This window comes from Macaca mulatta, chromosome 10, assembly GCF_049350105.2.
Source record: "Macaca mulatta isolate MMU2019108-1 chromosome 10, T2T-MMU8v2.0, whole genome shotgun sequence".
Taxonomy (NCBI): Eukaryota; Metazoa; Chordata; class Mammalia; order Primates; family Cercopithecidae; genus Macaca; species Macaca mulatta.
The window spans coordinates 12,385,184-12,406,708 of NC_133415.1; the positions used below are offsets into that span (position 1 = coordinate 12,385,184).

The 21,525-nt window shown below is 48.9% G+C and overlaps 1 long non-coding RNA gene across 1 annotated transcript in view; it reads right to left on the reverse strand.

Annotated features, from left to right (window-relative positions):
* Nucleotides 1-467: 467 nt before the first annotated feature.
* Nucleotides 468-21,525, reverse strand: part of LOC144331700 (uncharacterized) — a 31,378-nt gene continuing 10,320 nt past the window's right edge. Inside the window, exons 2-3 of the long non-coding RNA XR_013399069.1 lie at nucleotides 7,324-8,003; nucleotides 468-6,018 (exon numbers count right to left, since the gene is read on the reverse strand). This is a non-coding gene — a long non-coding RNA (uncharacterized LOC144331700). The remainder of the gene's footprint in view (nucleotides 6,019-7,323; nucleotides 8,004-21,525) is intronic.

The window sequence follows — 21,525 nt, forward strand, 5'->3', positions numbered from 1 at the left end:
TTGTTTTGTTTTGTTTTTGGGACAGGGTCTCACTATGTTGCCCAGGCTGGTCTCAAACTCTCAGGCTTAAGAGATCCTCCTGCCTCAGCCTGCTGAGGAACTGGGATTACAGGTGTGAGCCACCATGCCCAGTGAGTTTATTTTATTTTAATCATGTTCATTTGTTTTCTAGTTCATCTTTAATTTGATTTTTACAACACTTATTCTCCTTTCTCTGATTATAAAGCTACGTGCTCATTGCCAAAAACATTGAAAATACACTGTAAATACACAGGAAATAGGAAATTCCTCATGATTTGGCAACAAAGATCACTGTGATTAGCATTCGAGTCACTTTGACTTCTTCTCATTGTGCGTTTTCCCTTTTAGTAAACCTTAAATTGTGACACTTTCTTATGTCCTCACCGTTCTTCAAAGGCATCGTATTTGATGGCTGCATAATATTCCATTTCGTCATTTTATCATTATTTAATCAAGCGTGCCACACACAGATGATCATGACACCCCCTGTGCCCATCCTCCTCCACAGACACAACCCCTGCCCGCCCCCGTGTCTGTAAACACACCCGGCCGAGCCGCAGTGGCCCCCAAGCCTCACAATTGAGGTGATTTCCCAGGGGAGGCTGAACAATGCCCTGGACATGTGGACCCAGCAGGGTGGGGTTCCAGCCTTTTCCTCCTACTGTCCCTCAGACAGACAGAGAGACAGACAGATGGCCAGCCAGCCAGACAGGCAGACAGGACAGGCGGGTGGGACAGGCAGGCGGGAGGCACCAGGGGAAGGTGGAGACAATAGCGTTGGGGGTGTTTGGCCTTTTGTGGGGGGTCAAGTGGCAGGGGAGATGGGGTCGTTGGGAGCAGGGTCCTGGCCTGGAGGGGAGCTGAGCTCTGTGGGGTGAGCTCTAGAGAAGGGCAAGTAACAGGGAGGAGTTCCCTCTGCTTAATCCTCCTAAGGGCATGCAGAAGGTGGTAACTGATGGTCTCAGAACCATAAAGTTGAATTTCAGAATCCTGGGACCACAGAAGACTGATGGGGCTGGCCCCGGAGACCACATCCTCTAACCCTGTGATGGTCAAGTGGAGGTACAGAGGCCCAGGGACTTCTCAGGGCTCCTGACTCCAGCGAAGAGCTGCTCCTGCCTCTCGCTGTGGCCTGGACCAGGTTGCTCTGGTCTCTGTCCCCAGAGCCACTGTGAGCTGTTGAAGTGGGAAACGGGGCCTGCAGTGCAGATGGAGTTGGAGTTCCCAGGACTGGGCAGGGGCTTGGGGTGGTCCTCGAGCCAGCAAGAGAGGGGAGGGAGAGGGTGGGAGGCCAGAGACTGGCAGCCTACATGCATCCACCCCACTGCAGCCCCTCCTGCTTGTCCCGTCCGGGCCCCTGGAAGATCCCTCCAGGCTCTCCAAGGGCAGAGGGCAGCACGGGGAGCAGGCTTGGTCTCCTGCGGAGGGGAGGTCTCTGAAGCCGCCAGCTCCCAGCTTCTCCCCAGACTGCTCTGGGCCTGAAACTAGGGGGCGTTTGCAGAAAAACATGGAAAAGAATTACCCTAGTTTTGGTGGTTTTGCGGAACAGCAAGTCCCTGGATTCCCAGGTCAGCTTGACCGAGCTAGCTGTGGGATCTTGGACAACGACCCCCTTCCTCCTAGGACCCCAAAGGCACTCCCAGGGCGAGGGCTCCAGAGCCTGACCATGCCCAGGCCCTCCCCTCTGAATGTTCGAATCCTGCAGACCATGGCTGTGTGGCGGTGGGAGCCGCTGTAACCCACCAGGCCTGGCCCAGTGCAGAGAAGGGATTGGCTCCTGCCCTTGGTCAGAGGCACAGGATCTGCAGAGAGGCAGTGATGATGTCACAGAGCATGACAAGGGCAGCGATACAGGGGTTGCCCAAGGAAGGGATCAAAACCTCCCATCTTGCAGATAGAGATACTGAGTCCCAGAGAGGGGACGTGGCCGTCCAGGCACTGGAGACTAGAACCCAGGAGCCTTCTACCTCTCCCCTCTTCAGGCCCTGACCCCCAGAGCTTCCCTGGGGACGGTAGGTGGGCTAGGGAGCTCCATAAGATAGAACTGAGAGCAGAAACCCCTCCTCTGTTAACTGACTCCTCCCAGAGCCCTGGAATCTCTGCTTCCAGGATTGGGGTTCATTTACTTCTGCGATAGTCTGGGCTGGGTGGGACTGGCACAGGATGGGTCCCCTATCACCCCAAGTCCAAGGGGCGCCCCAAGCAGGGGCCTATTGCCAAGCAGGCTGGCAATAGGCCAGGGCCCCCGGCAGCGGCGAGGCAGCTGGACAGGGCAGCCGCCAAGAATGCCAGGAATGCGGAGCGGCCGTGTCCTTCCCGCTCCTCTTCCTCCCCCCACCGCCAGCCCAGAACAGGATATTCCCTGTCCAGGGAAACCCAAGTCCGGTCCCTTTATGGGAAAACCATGGGGCACCTGGTGGACACTGTTCCTGCACTGGGACGGGTGTTCAACACAGGGGAGACCTCAGAGACGGGGGCATCGGGTGCTGCTGCGGAGGATGCCGGAGTCTGTAGGGCTGGCTCTGTGTGGGTTCAGCACACTTGAGGGCCTACTATGTGCTAAGGGCTTCATGTGAATTAACTCACTCAGTCTCACATCAACCCTGGGAGCTTCTGCTTTGCAGATCAGGAAACTGAGGCTTGCAGAGGCTAAGGAGCTTGCCCGAAGGCCCCAGCTAGCAAGCGGGAAAGCCAGTCTGACTCTGATACCCAGACTCTCAGCATAGGCCAGGCGGCCCCAACTCAACTGTGGCCATGGGGGCATGGCCTGCACCCTCACATGGCACCTGTGGGGGAAGGGCATGTTATTCCCAGCTGGTCCGTTTCAAAGGTGGCAAAGGTTTGTCGTAGAGATGCAGGGCTGTTCTTGCAGATCTCAGCACCATGGAATCCCAGAGTTTGATTAGGATACAGACCATTGGCACCAGGAGGGGCTCCTCTGGACCCTCCCTGACGAGCAGGGGAGGCGGTTACTCTGGGGGTCCAGGGATAAGAGGTGGGGCTCTGAGAGAGCTGAAGGGGGGACACAGGTGTGGGAAGCCAGCGGGGCTAGCTGCACTGACTCCAGCCCTGGGATCCTAGAGGTGCTGCACCCTGCCCTGGGCTGCACGCCCATCACCTCCCTTCGAGGCCAGCCCGCCTCGGCCCTTTGGTTTTGCTACAGGTCTGGGGCATTACCCTAGTGGGGTCAGGTGCAGCCAGAGACATGTAGACCCAGCCTTGGATCAGGCCCTTGGCAGGTAGAGAACGGAGAAAATGCAGAGGCATGGGCTGTGCTGCCACCCTCGCCACCCCTGAAACCAGCCCAAAGTGATTGGAGACTAAGGGACCATCTACACGAGAAGTTCTCCTCATTTAGAAATAGGGGAAACTGAGGCACGGGAGGCCATGTGGCTTGCTCAAAGTCATAGAGCTGTCACCTAGTGGAGCTGTGATTGGAATCCTGGTCTTTCTGTCTCTGGCCCCCACCCGGGGGGCCCCTGACGGTCCCTCCCTTCTCCCCTGCTTCCCTAGCCCCCCAATTCTGGCTGGTTCTGTTCCACTGTGTTGTCCTGTAGGGCTTCGGGTCCCCCGGGGGGCCAGGGTCAGGTAAACAGGATCCCAGCCGCATTCCCTGACCTTGTTTACCTCCCAAAGGAATGTGAGGGCATTCTTCCCCTTCCCGGGCCGTGAGTCAGCTCTCAGCAATGCGCGGGCTGGCTGCTGGCTGCCCCTCCCCCATGCAACCCCCTCGGACCCCTGCCCCTTGCCTTCTCACCCGCTGACGTCACTGATGTCACCCCTCCCCACACCCTCATGGAGCCCACCGGGCCTCCAGTTGCCATGGCGACGGCTCACAACAGGAAGCACGGCCCCATGGAGGCCTGCGCTGGGGCAGAAACACAGGAAGCCGCGCTAAGCACTGAGCAGCATTGTCAGCCCCATAAAAAACAAAACAGGACAAAAAGATTTAATGAGAACAATCAGCCCAAAGAAAAAGGAAAAAAAAAAAAGACCAAAAAAACAAACAAAGCCAAACAGCCTGAAGGCAAGGGGTTGGCAGGGCTCCAAGGACCCCACGTTTTCCCTCCCGGCACAATGTAGGCTCAATAATACTTCCTTCTCAGAAGGAGGCTCCTGGGGGTGAGCAGCGGCTGCAGCAGCTCCTCTGCTGAGGCCTCCAAAGCTACTCTTGGCTACCCTTGGTAACCCCAACCCAGGTCCAGCTCTGTGCCCTCTACTGAAGGCTTTGGGGGACTGGATGGGCTAGTCCTGCCCCCACCTTCCCAAGTATTACACCTCCCAAGTCCTGCTAGGGGACATATTCAGTTCAGTGGAAGAAAGAGAACGGGCTCCTGGGTCACCCAGATGGAAAATCTACTCCTGGCCCAGCCGCTGCCTGATCGTGAGATTCTGTGCAGTGGCGATCTCTCTTGCACCTGACTTTCCTCATTGGTTTTGCAACCATCACCGTTATCAGTATCCGCCTTCACACCTCATAGAGGTGTTGCAAACCTCAGGTGAGCTGGCACATCAACTAGCACCCAGTAGGTGCTCAATGTGTGCAGCACCCAGTAGGTGCTCAATGTGTGCAGAAGGAACTCATGGAGGATGAATGAATGGGGCAGAAATTCCGTGGAGGCAGCTAGGTCAGCTCTGAACTAACCATCAGAGATGGACAAGATGCCCCAGTGGGTATGGGGATCCCCGTCGCTAGATGGGGCAGGCTTGTGACGGCTTGGTGGGACCTTGTAGAAGGGACTGAGCCCTGGAACAGGGAGGGTGTAGGGGAGGAGCAAAGCTCCCTCCCTCCAGCAGAAGGCTCTGGCCCAGTGGTCCCGTCTGGATAATCCCATTTAGTCTGGTATCTGGTTGATGCCTGCACCGTGACTGTGGGAACATATCCTACAGTGTCAGAGGGGCCATTGGTGGTGGTGGGACCCCTGGCTCTTTCTCCATTGCCTGGAGAGAGTAGGGCCCTGGGGCAGAGGAGGCCACCATTCTAGTCCATTTAGGAATGTGATGGGTAAGAATGATCCCCATGGGACAGTGGCAGAGCTGGACTCTGACCACACGGGCAAGTCAGGCCATCCCCTGCCATATAGCGGTCCAGCACCTCCTGTTGGCCCAGTGGTTCCTGCAAATGGTTGGTGATAGAGCAAGCCTTGCAGGGCCCGGCTGAGGAGTGGGGGACGGGATGCTTAGGCGAGGAGGCTGACTGAGGTTCAGAGCCTGGCTCCAGGTGGTCAGAGAGGCCACGTGGGGGAAATGGGCCAGAAAATGCGGATGGGACTTTGTTGGGTAAGGACAAAGATGGTAGCTGTTCCACTCAAGGGCATAGCAGGAGCACAGGTGTGGCAGTGAGAAAGCCCAAGGTGTTCTGGCCATGGGACCCAGATCCACGTACCTGTAGTCGAAGTCGGTGTCACAAAATAAAGAGATCCCATGGAAAAGAGGTTGGAGCCAGATCTCAGAGAGTCTTGAGTGTCACTGCCAGCAGTCAGGAGCTGACGCCTTAGGCAACGGGGAACTGTTGGGGGCTTTTGACCAGGGTAGTGATATGTGCAGCCAGCTAATTTAGGGTGATGCCTCTGTGTGGATTAGGAGCGGAGGATGCACCAGGAAACAGCATAGGATGGGAGGTCAGGGAATCTGCGGTCTGCTGGATTGGCTTCTTTTCTTTTGAACTTAATAATAATGAGACATAATAGATGTTCAATCAGGCTGGGCGCAGTGGCTCACACTTGTAATCTCAGCACTTTGGGAGGCTGAAGCAGGCAGATCACCTGAGGTCAGGAGTTCGAGACCAGCCTGACCAAGATGGTGAAATCCCGTCTCTAGTAAAAAAAAAAAAAAAAAAAAAGTGCAAAATTAGCCAGGTATGGTGGCGTACGTCTGTAATCCCAGCTATTTGGGAGGCTGAGGCAAGAGAATTGCTTGGACCTAGAAGGCGGACTTTGCAGTGAGCTGAGGTCACACCAGTGCACTCCAGCCTGGGCAACAAGAGTGAAACTCCATCTGAAAAAAAAAAAGTGTTCAATCAATATTTATAGAATGAATGAATAGCAACCACCTTATACTGTGATATTTATTTTGCATACATTGTCTTGTCAGTTCTCACTACAACCCTAAGAAATCGGCCTCATTCTTCCTGGTTTTACAAATGAGAAAATGGAGGTTCAGAGAGGTTAAGGGACCTGCTCCAGGCTGCACAGCATGCTGTGGTGGAGCCAGATTCCAGCTTAGCTGAACCCACCCACCATCTCCCACTGCAGAGTCTACCCCAGTGCTGGGCTCTGTGCAAGGCCTTGGGGACACACAGATAACCAAGCTCCAACCATGTGCCTGAGTAGGCCCCAGATTAGAGGCCTCAGTTTTCCCAGCTGTGGACTGAGAGCTGGTGGAGGAGTGCTCAGGGAAGGGGTTGCCCTGGGCCCAGCTGGGGGAAGACAAGACTGAGACGGGGAGGAAGGGAAGGGTGCCCTGAGAAGAGGCAGGATAACCGTGGGGCGCTTGCAGGAAAGGAGCAGAGGCCAGGGCTTGGTAAGGGGATGAGGGGAGAAGCAGACATGCTGAGAGGCAGGAGCAGGTGGTCAGGGGCTGGGAGGAAATGGATCTCGGCCGCAGCTCGGAGTCCCAAACACAAGCAGACGGGGGATGGTGCGAGGGGGCTGCACCTGGAGCCTCAGGTGGGACCCGGAAAAGACATGCCTGCCCACACCTCCTCCTGCCCTTCTATCCTCCATCCGGCGCCGCTCGCGCACCTGCCCCTCCGGCCCCTATCCGGCCCGGGGGTGGGAGGGATGAGGACCTCTTCCAATCCCTGGTGGAAATCCTCTCGGGGGCTGTTGAAAGGGGATGTAGGAAGGGTTGTAGTCTGTGGGTGGCTTGGGTCTGGAGCAAGGGAGGAGCGGGGAGCTGGGCAGAACAGGGAGGCTCCTGGGAAAAGCCCACGGGAGGGGAGCCGGGGCTCCTTGGACAGGAAGGGATAAGGGGTCTCCACGATGGCGGAGGAAGGGGTGCTGGCCTCGGAGCCACCAGGCAGGGACCCTCATTTTGGTTCTGCTCCACACGAGGAGTGGGATCCTCAGCAAGCGATTCCCCTCTCTGGGCCTCAGTTTCCTCATCTGTAACAGGAGGAGATCTGACCCCAGGGAGGGGCCCCAGGGAAGCCCAGTGCTTAAGAGTGTGGGTCTGTTTGGGACTGGACTGTCTGGGCTCGATCCTGGCTCCGGTGGCCGCGCAGACAGGCCTCATGGTGAGCGTCTTCAAAAAACAGGATGTGACCCAGCCTGCAGGTGTGCAAATGTCTGGCTCCATCACCCGATAGCTGCTGAGTGGCTTTGCGAGATGCTCAGCGTTCTCTTCCATTTTCCCGTGACACAGCCATCATCCACAGCCCTTCTCCCTGTACTGTAGAGGGTGCTGATGGTGGACGCTCAGGCAAGGAAAGCAGATGGGGAATGTCCCCTCTAGGACCTGCTGTGGGTCCTGCAGGCTTTGCCTCTTGCTTCCCTGGTGCCCCATCCACCCAACACTCGGGGAAGCGGGGACCGAGCGCTGGGCAGCCGGACGCCGGAGTCCTGGCGCCACCTGGTGGGCAGAAAGAGTCCTGCTGTCCTCCAGTGCTCTGGACGAGAACTGGGCACCAGGCATCCTGCAGCCATCCCTCTCTGCTTTTTATTCAACTGGGGCCGACCTTTTTAAGATTTTAAATTTAATTTTTTGGCCAGGCGTGGTGGCTCACGCCTGTAATCCCAGCACTTTGGGAGGCCGAGGCGGGTGGATCACCTGATGTCAGGAATTTGAGACCAGCCTGACCAACAAGGTGAAACCCCGTCTCTACTAAAAACACAAAAATTAGCCAGGCATGGTAGTGCGCACTAATCCCAGCTACTAGGGAGGCTGAGGCAGGAGAATCGCTTGAATCTGGGAGGCAGAAGTTGCAGTGAGCCGAGATCACGTCACTGCGCTCCAGCCTGGGCAACAGGGTGAAACGCCGTCTAAAAATAAATAAAATAAAATAAATTTTAAATGTAATTTTTTTAAGGGATGGAGTCTTGCTATGTTGCCCTGTCTGGTCTTGAACTAGGCTCAAGCAATCCTCCCACCTGTAGCTGGGTCTACAAGGGCACCTTTGTAACAGCTTTCCCCACTCCCGCTGTGTAATCCCATCTTCTGCCCTCTCCCTGTGGCTTGCTCACTGGGCCTTTATCTACTCAAACACAGGACCCCTGTTGTGTGCGTGGCCCCAGGCAGAGCATCAGGATGGTGATTGAATCAGGCAGTTCCCTGTCCCTCCCAGAGGAGCTCCCAGGCTGCTGGGGGAGACACACAGACCACAGCAGGACCAGGGCTGGGGCTGAGGGGAGCCCAGAAGTTTTGGTGGGGGCAGGCAGAAGGGTAGCCAGGGGAGGCTGTGGAGGAGGAGCTGATCGGGCTTCGATTTGAAAGCTGGAAGCAATAGTGATAGTGGAAGCGTTTAGTAAGCAGAGAGCAGGTGGGGAGGTGTGCCAGTGCAGAATGGCCCCGAGCTGAGAGCCACCGAGGGGTTGTTCTAGGGAGTGACGTGATCAGTCCACTGCCAGTGCGAGATGGTGGAGGTGGCTGAAGTGAGAGGTGCTGGTGGCTACGTCTTGGAGGGTCGGGGGTCATGGCTATAGAGACTGGGAGAAGGGGATAGTGAGAGGCAGAGCGAGGTGAGCCAGAGAAGGACCTGAAACACTCCTTGGGTACCTGGCTTGGCTGGCTCAGTTCACCTGGACAGGTACTGGAAAAAGGGAGGAGAAGGGGGTGTGGGAGGAAGAGGTGACCTGGGGGAAGAAGAGGTCAGGGTGCTCAGGTCTGGGTATGTTCAGTCTGAAAGATCATGGGGCTTCCAAGAGGAGCCATCCTGGGGGCAGTTGCAGCGGGACGTGTGATGTAACTAGGGAAGAACTCACAGTACCTGGTGACCTGTGAATTAGGGAGGAAAAGTCTAGAATGTTCCCTTGATATAGCCTAAGACAGTGCTTCTCACAAATGAACGTGCGCGTGAGTCCCCTGGGGGTCCTGCTACACTGCAGGTTCTGACTCGGTGGGTGTGGTGCGGAGCCTGGGAATCTGCATTTCTGACAAGCTCCCAAGTGAGGTTGATGCTGCAGGTCTCAGACCACACTTTGAGGACAGAAGACCTAAGACACTTAGAGGATGGTGGCCATTGTTCTTGAGATCAGGAACCCAATAGAGGTGGAGGTGGGTCTGAGAGTTTGGGTTTTTACAAGCTCTACAGGTAATTTTGATGCCTGAGCAGGTAAGGCAAGCCAGATGTGGGTATAGACATACTGGGGGTGGCTGCATAACTTGTGGAGTCCCATGCAGAATGAAAACACGGGGACCTTTGTTCAACAATTGTTATGAATTTCAAGACAGCAGAGCATTAAGCCGCATGCCTGCCCCTTTGAGGAGGGAAGCCCTGTGTGACTGATGGACCACCTGCCCATGAAGGTGGTCCCTCTGGGGCAGGGGTTTGAGGCAGGAAGGTGAGGGGCTTCTCCTCTGATGACATCTGTTTCCCCCTCTGAAAGGAGAAGGCTCAGCTCAGTGGAGGGCACTACGCTTTCCCAGACTGGGGCATCCAAACTGACCTTCCACCTGCCCGGTACCCCAGTTAATTCACCCCATCTTCTCTCTCTGTCTCTAATCTGGTTACCTGTCTCCATTCTGCTGCAGGGCCATAGTCTGGGCCATGCTCTTGCCTTTGCTGGGCCATGCAGAGGCTTCCTGAGTAGCCTCAATCCTGTTTCCCTCCAGCTAAGGTCCACCATAGGCAGTTGCAGAGGCCCCCTGACTGCCTTCCCTTAGAGATTATATTCAGGGCCCCTTTTTTTGGTATTTACACATCAAAACTATACCTGTGTAATGTATATATATTTTCTTATTATATGGATACACACATTATTATACATGCATATAATTTGTATTTATAGTGTGTATATATACACACATATCATATAGTTCTGCAAGGTTCTTTTTTTTTTTTTTTTTTTGAGACAGAGTCTTGTTCTGTCGCCCAGGCTGGAGTGCAGTGGTGCGATCCTGGCTCACTGCAACCTCCACCTCCTGGGTTCAAGTGATTCACCTGCCTCAGCCTCCTGAGTAGCTGGGATTACAGGTGCATGCCACCCACCCTGGCTAGTTTTTAGTAGAGGCGGGGTTTCACCATGTTGGTCAGGCTGGTCTCAAACTCCTGACCTTGTGATTTGCCCGCCTTAGCCTCCCAAAGTGCTGGGATTACAGGCATAAGCCACTGCTCCTGGCCCTCTGCAAGGTTCATTGAGAAAAATGATATTCCCCACCCTGCTTTACCTCTTTCCAGAGACAACCATTTCAGTTCCTTTCGCTGGTTCTTTTGTGTAAACCATGAAACCTGCTTGCGATGTGCCACTTCTGGATCTTTCGGTGTTTGACATTACCTATTGATGGCCACTATAGAGTGGGTGGGTATGGCTCTCCTCTGCTCCTCCTTTCCCTCCATTCTCCCAGCATAATGACATTGTCCTTTTGGTTACAGCAATATCCAGTATGATATCATTAAGATCATGTCAGTGTGCGTCATAGCTGAGCCACATGGTGTGCTATGACTACTTTCACTTTCTCAAAATCAACTGCACTTTTTCTGGACTTTCTATTTGTCTTTTATTTTGCTTCACTTTATTTTATTTTGTTTTATTTATTTTGAGACAGGGTCTCACTCTGTTACCAAGGCTGGAGTGCAGTAGTGTGATCAATCACAGCTCGCTGCACCCTCAACCCCGTGAGCTCAAGCCATCCTCCCGCCTCAGCCTTCTGAGTAACTGGGACTACAGGTGCATGCCACCACACCCAGCTAATCTGTGATATTTTGTAGAGACTGGGTCTCACTGTGTTGCCCAGGCTGGTCTTGAACTCCTGTATGCAGGTGTTCCTCCTGCCTCAGCTTCCCAAAGTGCTGGGATTACAGGCATGAGTCACTGGACCCGGACTGCTTCATTTTTAAAAATGTGCTTATTACTAGTTTGATTCCAGACATCCTGCCAGTTACCTGAACCATCTCAATGCTTTTGGGCCCATCAGCTATTCCATCAATTTCATCTTCCTGAAGGCAGCTCTCCCAGTGCCTCCTAACTTGCTGTCATCTGAACAGACTCTCCTCTGCACCTAGGCTATACCTGTTGTTCTGGAAATCTCCTTCAGTTCTCTCATTTTCCCCTGGCTCTCATAACTTCTTTTTGTTGTTGTTGCTTTGTTTTTTTGAGACAGAGGCTCGCTCTGTCACCCAGGCTGGAGTGCAGTGGCGTGATCTTGGCTCACTGCAACCTTCACCTCCTGGGTTGAATCAATTCTCTTGCCTCAGCCTCCTGAGTAGCTGAAATTACAAGCGCCCACCACCACGCCTGACTAATATTTGTATTTTTAGTAGAGACAGGGTTTTGCCATGTTGGCCAAGCTGGTCTCGAACTCCTGACCTCAGGTGATCTGCCCACCTCGGCCTCCCAGGGTGCTGGGATAATAGTTGTGAGCCACTGCACCCAGCCTCCCATGACTTCTTATTTGTTCTACTCCATCTTTTTGGTGGCAAAAATCCTGCAGTACCTTCCTGAGAAAGAGTGCATGGGCAATAAAATTTTGGAGACTTTGTGTGTCTGAAATGTTTCTGTGTCCCTCCTCATACTTCATTGGTAGTTTGGTTAGGTATAGAATCCTAAGTTGAAATGATGCTTTTTCAGGAATGTGACGGGATTCCTCTATCGTCCTCCTACTTCTACTGTCTCTGAGCAGTCTGAAGCCATTCTGGGTCATCATTTTTGTATATGACCCATTGGTTATTTATTTATTTATTTATTTATTTATTTATTTTTGAGACAGAATCTCGCATTGTCACCCAGGCTGGAGTACAGTGACGTGATCTCGGCTCACTGCAACCTCCACCTCCTGGGTTCAAGTGATTCTCCTGCCTCAGCCTCCTGAGTAGCTGGGACTACAGGTGTGTGCCACCATGCCGGGCTAATTTTTGTATTTTTAGTAGAGACAGGGTTTCACTATGTTGGTCAGGATGGTCTCGAACTCCTGACCTCGTGATCTGCTCACCTCAGCCTCCCAAAGTGCTGGGATTACAGGTGTGAGCCACTGCGCTTTCTCAATCCAATAAAGGGTGTCTACACAAATCTATAGCTGACATCATAAATACTGGTAAAAATCTGACTGCTATCTCCCTAAGATCAGGAAGAAAGCAAGTATATTTACTATCAATATTTCTACTCAACATTGTACTGAAGGTCTTAGCCACTGCAATAAAAAGGCAAGAAAAAGAAAGGCATACGGATTAGAAATAAATTAAAGCTGTCGTTATTCACAGACATTATCATCTATATAAAAAACTGGGACAGGCACCATGGCTCATACCAGTAATCCCAGCACTTTGGGAGGCTGAGATAGGCAGATCACTTGAGGTCAGTAGTTCGAGGCTAGCCTGGCCAACATGGTGAAACCCTGTCTGTACTAAAAATACAAAAATTAGCTGGGTGTGGTGCCTGATGCCTATAATCCCAGCTACTCGGGAGGCTGAGGCAGAAGAATCACTTGAATCCAGGAGGTGGAGGTTGCAGTGAGTCAAGATTGTGCCATTGCACTCCAGCCTGGGTGACAAGAGCAAAAAACTTCATCTCAAAAAAAAAAAAAAAGAAAAAAGAAAACTGGGCCAGGCACCCTGACTCATATCAGTAATCCCAGCACTTTGGGAGACTGAGGGAGGCAGATCACCTGAGGTCAGGAGTTCAAGACCAGTCTGGCCAACTTGGTGAAACCCCGTCTCTACTAAAAATATCAAAAATCAGGTGGGCATGGTTGTGCACACCTGTAATTCCAGCTACTAGGGAGGCTGAGGCAAGAGAATACCTTGAGCCCAGGAGGCAGAGGTTGCAGTGAGCCGAGATGGCGCCACTGCACTCCAGCCTGGGCGACAGAGCAAGCCTTCATCTCAACAAAAAAGAAAAGAAAAGAAAAGAAAAGAAAAGAAAAGTGAATGGAATTTACAAAAAAGCTAGTGGAACTAACAAGCGAGTTTTGCAATGTTGTCAAATACAAGGCCAATATAAAGAAATACAATTCAGTTGTATAAACTAGTCATGAACAATTAAAATTGAAAATTAGAAACACCACTTACAATGGCAATGAAACACTTAGGGATAACCTGGTAAAGATGTAAAACTGCAACTGTACCCCCAAACTGTAGAACATAGCTTATAGAAACTAAGCAGAACCTAAATAATGAAGAGATAGAATGTTTTCATGGGTTGGAAAATTCAATACTGTTATGATGTAAATTATTTCCAAATTGATCTATAGATGCAAAATAATCCCAATAAAAATATCAATAGTCTTTTATCTTTTTGGTAGAAATTGACAATGTGTCCTTTGCCCTTTATATGAAAGGGCAAAGGACCTAGAAAAGCCAAAAAAAAAAAAAAAAAAGAATAAAGTTAGAGAACTTAGACTACCTGATTTTAAGACTTATTATAGGGCTGGGCATGGTGACTGATGCCTGTAATCCCAACACTTTAGGAGGCCAAGGTGAGAGGATCGTTTGAGGCTGGTAGTTGGAGACCAGCCTGAGCAACATAGTGAGACCCCATCTCTACATTTTTTTTTTAATTAGTCAGGCATTGTGACACACACCTGTGGTCCCCGCTACTCAGGAGGCTGAGGGGGAAGGATCACTTGAGCCCAGGTGATCAAGGAACAGACTTGAGAGGTCAGAATTTAATCCATGCACATAAGAGCAATTGACTTGACAAATGTGTTAAGGCAATTCAGTGAGGAAAAGTACAGTCTTTCCAACAAAAGGTGCTGGAACAATTGATTAACCATATGGAAAAAAATGATTCTTGATCCTCACCCCACATCATATACAAAATTAACTCAAAATGGATCATATTCTTCAATGTAAGAGCTTTTGTTCTTTGAAAGACATCATTTAAAAAATTAAAAGGTGGCCAGATGCAGCGGCTTATGCCTATAATCCCAGCACTGTGAGACGCCAAGGCAGGTGGATTGCTTGAGTTCAAGAGTTCGAGACCAGCCTGGGCAATAGGGCCAAACCCTATCTCTACAAAAAATGCAAAAATTAGCTGGGCATGGTGGTGTGCACCTATAGTCCCAGCTACTTAGGAGACTGAGGTGGGAGAATTACTTGAGCCTGGGAGGTCAAGGGTGCAGTGAGCCATGATCATGCCATTGCACTCCAGCATGGGTGACAGAGCAAGGCCCTATCTCAAAAAAAAAAAAAAAAAAAAAAGAAAGAAAAAGGAAAAAGAAAGGAAGAAAGAAAGAAATTAAAAGGCAAACCAGTCTTGGTGAAAATATTTGTATAAAGAATTCTTTTTTTTTTTTTTTTTTTTTTTTGAGATGGAGTCTCCGTCCATTTGCCCAGGCTGGAGTGCAGTGGTGCCATTTTAGCTCACTGCAACCTGCACCTCCTGGGCTCAAGTGATTCTCCTGTCTCAGCCTCTCAAGTAGCTGGGATTACAGGCACACACCACCATGCCCAGTTAATTTTTGTATTTTTAGTTGAGACAGGGGTCTCACCATGTTGGTCAGGCTGGTCTCAAACTCCTGACCTCAAGTATCTGCCTGCCTCGGCCTCCCAAAGTGCTGGGATTACAGGTGTGAGCCACCATGCCTGGCCAAGAATTCTTGTAACTCAAGACTAAGAAGATGACTTGATTTTTAAAATGGGCAAAATATTTGAAAACACATTTCACCAAAGAGGATATATGAATGGCAAATAAGCCCTTGACAGGGTCCTCAACATAATTAGCCATTAGAGAAATGCAAATTCTCTACATTCAGTCAGTATATGGGCAATAAATAGCTAAAATTGAAGACTGACAATATCAAGTGTTGGTGAGGATGTGGAGCAACTGGAACTCTCAAATAGTGTTGGTGGAAATGCAAAATAGCACAGCTACATTAGAAAACAGTTTGGAATTTTCTTTAAAAGTTACCATACATGGCCAGGTGCCATGGCTTACACCTGAAATCCCAGCACTTTGGGAGTCCGAAGCAGGCAGATCACCTGAGGTCAGGAGTTCGAGACCAGCCTGACCAACATGAAGAAACACCATCTCTACTAAAACTATAAAATTAGCTGGTATGGTGGTACATGCCTGTAATCCCAACTACTCGGGAGGCTGAGGCAGGAGAATTGCTTGAACCCAGGAGGCAGAGGTTTTGGTGAGCCAAGATCACGCCATTGCACTCCAGCCTGAGCAACAAGATAAAAACCCCGTCTCAAAAAAAAAAAAAAAAAAAAAAAGGAAAGAAAAAGGCCAGGCACGGTGGCTCACGCCTGTAATCCCAGCACTTTGGGAGGCTGACGTGGGTGGATCACCTGAGGTCAGGGGTTCGAGACCAGCCTGACCAACATGGAGAAACTCTGCCTCTACTAAAAATACAAAAATTAGCTGGGCATGGTGGTGCATGCCTGTAATCCCAGTTACTCGGAGGCTGAGGCAGGAGAATTGCTTGAACCGGGGAGGCAGAGGTTGCAGTGAGCCAAGATCACGCCACTGCACTGCAGCCTGGGCAACAAGAGCAAGAGTCCGTCCCAAAAGGAAAAAAAAAAAAAAAAAATGGTTACCATACATAGGCCAGGCACAGTGGCTCACGCCTGTAATCCCAGCACTTTGAGAGGCTGAGGTGGATCGATCACAAGGTCAGGAATTTGAGACCAGCCTAACCAACATAGTGAAACCCTGTCTCTACTAAAAATACAAAAATTAGGCCGGGTGCGGTGGCTCACACCTGTAATCCTAGTACTTTGGGAGGCCGAGGTGGGTGGATCACCTGAGGTCAGGAGTTCCAGACCAGCCTGGCCCACATGGTAAAACCTCATCTCTACTAAAAATACAAAAAAATTAACCAGGTGTGGTGGCAGGCACCTGTAATCCCAGCTACTCAGGAGGCTGGGACAGGAGTATCACTTGAACCCGGGAAGTGGAGGCTGCAGTAAGCCGGGATCACACTACTGCACTCCAGCCTGGGTAACAGAGCAAGACTCCGTCTAAAAAAAAAACAGAAGAAGAAGAAGAAGAAGAAGAAGAAGAAGACTTGGTGCACATTCTTGCCCGTGCTTGCAAGATTTTTTTTTTTTTTTTTCCTGAGACAGGGTCTCTCGCTGTCACCCAGGCTGGAGTGCAGTGACATGATCATAGCTCACTGCAGCCTTGAACTCCTGGGCTCAAGTGATCCTCCCATCTCAGCCTCCTGAGTAGCTGGGAGTACACGCATACACCACCATACCTGGCTAATTTCTGATTTTTTTTTGTAGAGACAAGGGTCTTGCTATGTTGCACAAGCTGATCTCGAACTCCTGGGCTCAAGCAGTCCTCCCACTTCAGCCTCCCAGAGCATTGGGTTTACAGGTGTGAGCCACCACGCCTAGCCTGCTTGCAATAATTTTTAAATCGGACTTTAAAAGTGTTGCTAATCAGTTGTAGCTCATTGTGGGATTTTATGTGCGTTACTCCTGAGCTTGAACAACTTTTCACAACTGTTGGCCACTGGTGATTCCTCTCTTTGCCTGTCCGAGTCTTTGCCACATTCTGCACTCTTGTATTTTACTACAGCTGATTGTCCATCTTCCCACTTGATTGACAGGGACTCTTTACATCACCTCCTTTGTCCATTTATGAGTGTTTTAAATATTTTTCTTTTCTGTTCACTTTATATACATTTTTTTTCTTTTTCTTTTTTTCTTTTTTCTTTTTTTTTTTTTTTTTGAGACGGAGTCTCACTCTGTTGCCCAGGCTGGAGTACAGTGGTGCTACCTCAGCTCACTACAATCTCTACCTCCTGGGTTCAAGCAATTCTCCCTGCCTCAGCCTCCCATGTAGCTAGAATTACAGGCACCTGCCGCCACGCCCGGCTAATTTTTGTATTTGTAAGTAGAGATGGGGTTTTGCCATGTTGGCCAGGCTGGTTTGAACTCCTGACCTCAGGTGATCCATCCATTCGGCCTCCCAAAGTGCTGGGATTACAGGCGTGAGCCACTGCGCCCGGCTCTTTTTGTTTGTTTGTTTGGAAACAGAGTTTAACTCTTGTTGCCCAGGCTGGAGTGCAGTGGCGTGATCTTGGCTTACTGCAACCTCCACCCGCCAGGTTCAAGCAGTTCTCTTGCCTCAGCTTTTCAAGTCGCTGGCTGACTTTATACGTGTTTTTATAAAGAAAGCTCAAGTTATCAATTGTTTCCTATATGACTTACGTTCCTGGTTTCTTGTTTAAAAAACGATTCCCTACTTCATGATCATAAAGATATTTTAAAATATCATCTTCTAAAAGTTTTTGTCTTTTACATGTAGGTTTTGAAGTCGGATGGAGTCAATTTTTGCCAGGCAGGAGGTCTAATGGTCTAATTTCATATTTTTCCTGTATGAATAACTACCAACATTATGAAAAAGTTTATTCTTTACTCAGTGACTGCAATTTTAGTCTCTCTCGCTCCTCTCTTTTTCTAGGCTGTCATTGTTATTCCTTTTTTTTCTGTTTGTCTATTCTTGCAACAATAGGACATCGTCTTATTTGCTTCAGCTTTATGTCTTGATTTTTTTTTTTGAGACAGAGTCTCACTCTGTCACCCAGGCTGGAGTGCAGTGTTGCAATCGTGGCTTACTGCAGCCTGGACCTCCCGGGCTCAAGCGATCCTCCTACCTTAGCCTCAAGAAGAGCTGGGATCATAGATAGGCACATGCCACCATGCCTAAGTAAATTTTGTATTTTTAGCAAAGATGGGGTTTTCCCATGTTGGCCAGACTGGTCTCGAACTCCTGACCTCAAGTGATCCTCCTGCCTTGGCCTCCTAAAGTGCTGGAATCATAGGCGTGAGCCACTGTGCCTGGCCAAAAAAATAAATTTAGATCTTCTTTAATGTCTTGCAATGTAATTTTATGATTTTATTCCATAAGGACCTTGCACATTTTCATTAGATATCTTACATATTTTTATTATAATATAAATAATGTTTTACTTCATTTTCTAATTACTACTGGCATATGGAAACACAAAACACCATAGGTTTTTGTCTGTTAATATTTTATCCAACAATTTTGCTCAATTTTCTTATTAATTATAATAAAAATTCTGAATATTTTAAAAATATTCTACATGAATCTGAAAATAATGATTCCCTCCCTCTCTCTCTCGCTTTCTTTCTTTTTTGACGGAGTCTTGCTCTGTAGCTCATGCTGGAGTGTAGTGGTGCCATCTCAGCTCACTGCAACCTCTGCCTCCCAGGTTCAAGCAATTCCCCTGCCTCAGCTTCCCAAGTAGCTGGGACTACAGGCAACTGCCACCACACCTGGCTAATTTTTGTTTTTTCAGTAGAGACGGGGTTTCACCATGTTGACCAGGGTGGCCTTGAGTTCCTGACCTAAGGTGATCCACCCACCTTGGCCTCTCAAAGTGCTGGGATTACAGGAGTGAGCCACTCCGCCTGGCCTCATATAACTTTTGACTCTCCCAAAACTTAACTACTAATAACCTGCTGTTGATTGGAAGCCTTACTGATAACATAAACAGTCAAAGAACGCATATTTTGTATGCTATGTGTATTATATACTGTGTTCTTACGATAAAGTAAGCCAGAGAAAAGAAAATGTTATTAAGAAAACCATAAGGAAGAGAAAATACATTTATTCTTCATTAAGTGGAAGCAGATCATCATAAAGGTCTTCATCGCTTCGTCTTCATGCTTTGTAGGCTGAGGAGGAGGAAGAGGAGGGGTGGGTCTTGCCGTCTCCCAGGTGGCAGAGGTGGAAGAAGACTCATGAATAAGTGGACCCATATGGTTCATACCTGTGTTGCTCAAGGATCAACTGTAATTTAAAATTTTCTAAAATCCTCATTAAGAATTAGTTTGTAGGGCCGGGCGCGGTGGCTCAAGCCTGTAATCCCAGCACTTTGGGAGGCTGAGACGGGCGGATCACAAGGTCACAAGATCAAGACCATCCTGGCTAACGTGGTGAAACCCCGTCTCTACTAAAAAATACAAAAACCTAGCCGGGCGAGGTGGCGGGCGCCTGTAGTCCCAGCTACTCGGGAGGCTGAGGCAGGAGAATGGCCGTGAACCCGGGAGGCGGAGCTTGCAGTGAGCTGAGATCCGGCCATTGCGCTCCAGCCTGGGCGACAGAGCGAGACTCCGTCTCAAAAAAAAAAAAAAAAAAAAAAAAGAATTAGTTTGTAGGCTTGGAGTGGTGGCTCACGCCTGTAATTCCAGCACTTTGGGAGGCCGAGGCGGGTGGATCACCTGAGGTCGAGACCACCCTGGCCAACATGGAGAAACCCCATCTCTTCTAAAAATACAAAATTAGCCAGGCATGGTGGCGCATGCCTATAATCCCAGCTACTCGGGAGGCTGAGGCAGGAGAATCGCTTGAACCCGGGAGGCGGATGTTGCAGTGAGCTGAGATCGTGCCATTGCACTCCAGCCTGGGCAACAAGAGCGAAACTCCATCTCAAAAAAAAAAAAAAAAATTGTAACATTTTACTTAACCCAATGTATCAAAATATTATCATTTCTATATGAAATAAATATCAACTTATTAATGAGACATTTTACAGGTTTTGGGTACTAAAGCTTTGAAATCTGGCATGTATCTAATTTTATTCTTATGTCTGAGTTTGAACTAGTCACACTTCAAATGACTGACAGTCACATGTGGCCAATAAAGATTCAGGATATCCAGTGTGATGTTTAATGGAAATGGGGATTCATCCAATCTTGCCTTATAACCGATCTCAAGGGAATGTTTTCCACATTTCATCATTAATTAAGATATTTGCTGTAGGTTTTTTGTAGAGACCTTTACCAGGATAAAGACATTCCCTTGTGTTGATAGTTTGCTACAAGTTTTAAAACAAACAAATGTTGAACTGTTCCTGCATATACTGAGATGATCACATGTCTCCCTCCTTTATTTTTTAATTTTATTCATGTATTTATTTATTTTTTGAGATGGCATTTGCTCTTGTTGCCCAGGCTGGAGTACAATGACATGACCTCAGTTCACTGCAACATCTGCCTCCCAGGTTCAAGTGATTCTCCTGCCTCAGCCTCTGGAGTAGCTGGGATTACAGGTACCCACCACCATGCCTAGCTCATTCTCCTTTAATTTTTTTAATGAGGCAAATTATATTGATTGGTTTTCAAATGTTAAACCAACCTTGCATTTCTGGATTAGACTCAATTTTACCATGATGTAGTATCATTTTTACATACTGCCCAATTTGATTTGCTGATGTTGTGTTTAGGATGTTGTTATCTATATTCATAAGCGACATTGTCCTGTAATTTTCTCTTGTGCTGTACCTGTCACATGAAGGATTGGGAAGCAGTCTCTCTCTTTCTATTATGTGAAAAGTTGGGGGTAGCACTGAAATGAGTTTATTTCAATAGCTTATAGGTGACGTCTTCTGAGTCTGAGCTTTCTTTGTGGAAGCATTACTGATTCAGTTCCTTTAATCATTATGGGGAGGTCTGATGTCCAGCTGGTGCTATAGGATTTCAGACTGCTCAAGTTCCAAAATAATTTCATACCAATTGGCATGTAGCTGCTACGATCAACCTCCTAAGTACAATGACTCTTCCAGGGATGCCCCAGATCCCCCAGACCTTTTGATGATACATAAATCATGGAATTAGTGCGTGGATAGCCTTCTGGATCCTGCTTCGTGTGCAGGCTGGAAAGTGTTTTAAATGGTCAGTAACTGGCTATGAAAGTATTTCATAATTTGGTACTATGACTAGGGATGCTACTCATTCGGGCTTTCTCTTTATCTTGCGTCCATTTTGGTAAGGTATATTTTCCTAGGAACTTGCCCCTTTCATTTAAATTTTTAAGCTATTGTAATGAGATTATTCATAATATCCTCTTTTACTTTCCTTTTTAAAATGTCTACAGGTTCTTTAACTTTTAATTACTGATATTAGTTAATTGTGTCTGCTCTCTTCTTGATCAATTTCAACAGGGGTTGTCCATACCATTAGTCTTTTCACAGAAATAATGTTTGGCTTTGCTGATCCCATTTCATTATTTTCCCCCTTCCCCTTCCCCTTCCCCTTCCCCATCTCTACTAAAAAGACAAAAATTAGCCGGGGGTGGTGGCGGGTATCTGTAATCCCAGCTACTTGGGAGGCTGAGGCAGGAGAATCGCTTGAACCCCGGAGGCAGAGGTTGTAGTGAGCTGAGATCACGCCGCTTCACTCCAGCCTAGGTGAAAGAGCAAAACTCCGTCTCAAAATAAATAAATAAATACAACGAAAACAACAACAACAACAAACCCATACTTCTTACTTTCCAAACATGGGGCTTTTGAAGCGAACTTTTTGTTATTCATCTCTAGCTTATATGTGTTGTGGTCAGAGAATGTATTGTTATTTCTGACTTTTGAAATTTATTGAAATTAACTGTTTTTGTAAGTATTCCATATGTCTTGAAAAGGGGAGTATTT